Below are 6,396 nucleotides of genomic sequence, written 5' to 3' on the forward strand. Positions count from 1 at the left end.
GAAGAGTAAAATTAAAAAATAAATATTCAATTAAGAAATGACATCCCACGTGGATTGTAGTTGTTTTTTTTTTTCATTCCATTTTTAAAGATTAGGCTGCTTGAAAATCAAACTTTGTTGTTTTACTTAATTTTCCTTATATGGACTTATCCTGATTTTATTGTCTGAGTTACGAGTTTACACTAATTGTTTTAGGTTGTATTTTTTTATTTAATATTTTTTTATTTTTTCATTTAATATTGAGTTAATATGGAATCGATTTTCATAATTTATTTTGATTTTTTTCCATAGAATTATCATGATATCATGACATATGTTGTAGATTTGACCAGTTAATTATGACGGATCCTATACATTATCATCTCAATAATTTTTTTAAAACATATTTTTTAATATATCATTGTATCGGTATTTTTTAAAAATATTATCTTATATATGTGTGTCGAATTCATGAATAATTTTTTTATTAAAAAATATGCTAGCAACACTTGCATATTTTTTGTTTTATATTAAAAGGATTGATCTACCACGCAGCGTCTTACATGATCATTCTAGTATATTTCTAAAGTTTGTGTCGGTTTTCATAGCTACGAGCTTTAATTACACCCCGGGGAGTATATGAAATGTAAAAAGTAAAAAGTAAATAAGATTTGTTCCATGTTGCTGTTCTTATTTGAAATCACAATTCCAATAAAATGAATTGATTTTTTTATTGTGTATCATAATTATTAAACTTAAACTTGGCTTGGAGATCGATTTAACCAGGTAATTGAGTTTTAAGCGGCACAGGTCATCATGAAAAAATAAAAAATATACATGTTTGGGTTTTAATATTATATGTGGAAAAATTAAAAAACAATTCGTGTAAATTTAAACTATAAAACAAAATTCAAGGCATAAAATGTAATATAGTTATCAAATACCGAGAACTTAATAAATAATTAATATGAATATAAACTATATATAACTATCTCATATTGAAAAATTAAAAAACAATTTATATGAATACATATTATAAAACAATGCTGGGCATGAAGAGAAATATGGTTATTCCATGCTGAAAAGTTAATAAACAATCCATGTAAAATATAGATTATATATAATTATCTTGATCTAAGAAATTAAAAAAGAATTTATGTTGATATATGTTATTAAAAATATGAGGGATGGGGCATAGTATAATTATCTTATACTGAGAAATTAATAAACAATTCATGTGGGTATATATTATTAAAAATAAAGGGCTTGGAGTATAGTATAGTTATCTTATGTCAAAAAGTTAATAAATAATTCATATAAATATAAAATATGAATATTTATTTTATATTAAAAAAATAAAAAAATAATTTATATGAACATAGATTATAAAATAATGTAAGGCAGGAAGTGCAATATAGTTATTCAATATCACGTTGGTATAAACCATGCACGGTATAAACCATGCATGGTTATTTTATATTGAGAAATTTAAAAACAATTTATATGGATACATACTATAAAAAATATAAGGCAAGAAAAGTAGTATAGCTATTTTACATCAAAAAGTTAATAAACAATTCACATAAATATAAATTATATATAATTATATTATATTAAAAAATTAAAAAATAATTTATATGGATATATGCCATTAAAAATACGAGGTATGAGGTGCAGTATAATTATTTTATATAGAGAAATTAACAAACAGTTCATATGAATATATATTATTAAAAATGTGAGGCGTGAAATGTAATATAGTTATCTCACATCAAAAAGTCAATAAACAATTAATATGAATATAAACTATATATATTTATCTTATATTAAAAAAACAAAAAACAATTTATGTTAACATATATTATAAAATAATGCGAGGTATCAAGTGCAATATAGTTAAGGGTTTTAAATAAATCTAAAAACAATTTATTTATATATACACACTATATATATATATATATATATATATATATATCTCAAGTTTGGAGTGGACCCAGTAGATCACCTTGTTTTGACCTGTCCAAGTGCACGTTAAGGGTTTTTATGGTTTGAGATCAGGCCATGTCCTCAAGTCGTCCGGGTCACCTCGCCGTCTGGTCAGGTTTCATAATCATGGTGCGTCGTAGCAGATTCCGTGGCTTTCCACGCTCTCGAGGGTGCAAGTAGGAGTAGCCGTAGTCTGGTGCCTCAAACAGGACGTTGTACTCTAGTGTCGTACTCTCATCACCTCTTCCAAAACCCACGGTTTCATACCACCCACCTTCCCTTCCGCTCACATCACCTGCTCTTGCTCTGGCCCCACCTATTCTTTTGTCCTTTTCATCCTCCTCTTCTTTTCACAAACCCCGGGACCCACTAAAGGCCCCCTCCCCAAACCATCAACGGTGGATCCCACACCCACCCATGCTTTTCCATGATGATGGTGTTGGTTAGATGACGAGAGAGAGAAAGAGAGAGCGCCCTTTCTGGCCTTTTGTGCAGAAGACAAAGGTGAAACGGGAGTTCACCGAATGAAAGAAATATCTTCAGCACAACCATCCCACGTCCCTATTGGAGTTATTACTTTTGTAAAAATAATTTTTTTTAAGAAAAGGGAACGACAACTCTTTTTTCAACTCAATGTTAATGTTTTCTTTTTAATTAATAGTAAATATTCACATGTAAACTTTAATTAATCAAATAAATTTTTTAATTAATTTAATAAAATTTAAAGTTAATAATAATATAAATATTTAATAAATCTGAAATAACTTAAATTTATAATTAATAAAAAAATTTAAAATTTAATCAGTTAACTATTTTTTAATATTTTCAACTATTTTTTTTATGCATTTCAAATATATAGCGCTGCATCGTTCACTAGAGCGCACATAAAAGAAAGAAAGGTATTTCGTTAATTCATTTTTGAAATGCTAATTTAATTAATTGTCATATCTTATTTAGGGGATGCATAATTAAATAATAATTGCAAACATCCCATTTGTATTAATTCTGCCATATTATAATACCCAATTACCCATTATAATAATCCTGTAGAACACCATAGAATCTTTCACATGCAGTCTTCTTCCCTCGATGGTGATCAAGATCCTCGCGTATTAAACAAGTACAGTGGATTAAAAAAATAATTATATTTCGTATATACGTGCGTGGCAAATTATTGTGGAGGACAAGATGCCAGTATGTGTTATGAAGTGAAGGACCTTCCTTTTCTTGACTCTTCTAATAAAGGTGCAAAAGGACAAAATAAGCTAGAGCTCAAATCGAGTATTATAGGGCACTGCACATGCTACAGAAATCAATATATTAACTCGAACGGCTCTTGTTACGAGGTTTTTGTTTCCCCTACCACGGGCCCCTGCCCTTGAATCACGGGAAACCAGTCACTCTGCCCGTATTTTGGTGAATCTCTGAACACTGTACACGTGTGGTGTGGCGCACGGCACCACCGTGGCCCCTAGGTGCATTGCCGTCGTGCCACGAGGTAGTTTCATCACGTAATTAATCCAGGGCGATGACCTCCGATTCGTTTTGATCAAGAGGTGGTTGGAGTAATTATTTATTGAAATAGTTTAAAATATATAAAAATAATATTTGTTATTTATTTAAAATTTATTTTAAATATTATAAAAAATAATTTAAAATAAAAAACTCCAATTTTCTTTAAAAAATCAACTTGAAAAGGCACAACAACTCTTACGGTGTTAGTTATAAAAAATAATTTTAAATAAAAAACTCCAATATTCTTTAAAAAATCAACTTGAAACGGCACAACAACTCTTTTTTTTTAATTAACGTGGGTGTCCGAGCCAGCTTACGCGTACCACGACTAATCCCACGGGTCCTGAAGTTAACGACCATTATTAAAAATTAATTTTTAATATATTTTGTATCTTTTTAATGCACTGATTTAAAAATAATTTTTATAAAATAAAAAATATTTTTTAAAAATAATTACAATCACGTCCCAAACTGTACGTGCACACTCTTGATGTCTTACACTGCACTACCGCTGCCGGCCTAGGCACGAGGCCCTTGCTAGGAGGGTGACTAGCAATAAAGTTGAATTGAGTTCTCAATCAATTACGAGTTTCTGTATATATATTTTAGAATTATGTCAAATTATTAAAAACTGACACTGTTTTTTTAATTTATTTTTAAAATATAAAAATAAAGAGATTCTAAAACTAGTTGGAAGTTTAGCCAAATAAAAAAAATGCATAAAATTTCGGGTATGGACGCGTTTTATTTGTTTGAATGAGAGCCCTTTTCCTTTATGAAGAACAGAAACTCTTTAAATTGGAGCGGTAGACCATGTTAGGGGGGAGACACCAAACATTAATTGTACCATCAATTCATTGCAATTTAAGTGGCCATTTGGTGTAGGGTGTCAGAAAATTTTAATTGAAATTAATTTTTAGTATTTTTTTAATTGTTTTACTGTATTAATATTAAAAATAAAAAATATTATTTTAATATATTTCAAATAAAAACATTTTAAACTATTATTATAATCCCTGGGTAGTTCAACGGACCCGGCATCCATAAAGCAACCAACATTTCCCTAATGTCAAATGTCAACATTTCCACTCAATTATTGCAGCTGCGGCACTCAATGTATGATATTCTTGTTTAAAAATATATTAAATAATTTAATTCAATTATTTTTATATTAATATACTAGAATCATTAAAAAATTTAAAAAATCACTTTAATATTTTTTCAAATACAAAAATAGTTTTTTACTGTATATGTTATTGACCGGGATATTTCATTTCTATACACTAAATGATCATTTGATTAATTCTCAAGAAAAATATAATTTTCAGAATGCTATTCTTTATCTTTAGATGAATTGCTACTGTGAAGTATATAGAGTGTGGGACATTCATGGTAGTACGAGGTATAATTTGCTCTGAATTGCTATATTAAAAATACTTTTTAATCTTTGGATGACAAAAAAAAAAAACCTTCGAAAGCGGCATATTTTGATTTTTTTTCCACTCGACATTGGTCATTAAAAGATTGTTATGATATATTAGTTTTTTTTTTTAATTTTTTATATAGTTAAAATATATTTTTATCTTTAACATCAACAAAATTTTGAGTTATTGATTAAAAGTTTGAGTTCCTTTTTATTTACAAGCTTTTAAATAGTAAAAGAATTACTGCTGTTGGCCAAGATTGTTTATAACAATCTTATTTTTTTATGACAATTTATAATCAATTTAATCAGTCGAACAGATTAATTGGATCCAACAATTTGGTCGACTGGTTTCCTTCACAGTACTTAGATTTTTTTTATCGAACAATCAAATGATGGACCGACTCCATCAACTGATTGAGATATGAGAGATTTTAACTGTTCATTTCGTTAATCAATCGATTGAATAAATTGGCAAACCCAGTAGATTGATCGAGTGAAACAAAATTATTATTCACGTTGTTGTTTGTAGTCCTACAATCTTAGACTTTATCTCACATTATCACTGTAGCAGTAATTTCATGTCAGCTCAGTAAAACATCCAACTAAACATATAACATATTAATTATAAAATATAGGAGTTTATATGTAACCTAGCATACAAAAATAAAAATGAACATTTAATTTCATGTGTCTATGAACAAAGGTTAAGAGTTCATGTTCACATTCACTAAACAAAATAATATCATTATTGATATTAATTCATCTAATATAATTAGTTACCAGATCATTAGATAATTAATTGAATTTCAGGTAAATACCAGTATCAGTGATTATTATTAATATTATTAGTCTCTTATATAAGGAACATCAAATCAATTAAGATAGATGACGATACCAATGATCCTTATTGACATTATTAATCTCTTGTATCGAGAATAATTAATAAAGTTAAGTTTAGGTAAATACCAATGCCGATAATTCTCATTGATATCATTAATATTTCTTATCGAGAACTACTAACCAAGTTCATATAAATATAAATATCAATGATTTTTATTGATATTATTAGCCTTTCATATCGGAACGACTGATCAAATTCTTAAATTTTTTATTATTTTCTTTCTTTCTTCATTAAGTTACTTATTTCTTGATGCCACTTTAACGAGATGTAAGGAATTAGATTAACAATTCTACTAGTGTACTAGTTAACTAGGATAGGTATTAGACACCTTCTTGTCACACGCGACGTCTCCGTTTTTGCCATGGACTGTTGTATGTCCATAGCAGTATTCATTGTCAACCTATGATTATTCATCTTTATTAATTGTTAATTGTTGTTTTCGAAGTCTTTGAACCCATGCATAGATTTTCCAAGTGATACCTCTGGATTATTTTCAGTGTGTACGTGTGTGTTTGATTTCTTATTTTATTTTTATTTTTTTATAAAATTTCTTATATGTTCGCTTTTGTATAATTTTTTCTAAAATGTG

The sequence above is a fragment of the Populus euphratica genome, unplaced genomic scaffold (assembly GCF_000495115.2).
Source record: "Populus euphratica unplaced genomic scaffold, PopEup_1.0 scaffold43.1, whole genome shotgun sequence".
Taxonomy (NCBI): Eukaryota; Viridiplantae; Streptophyta; class Magnoliopsida; order Malpighiales; family Salicaceae; genus Populus; species Populus euphratica.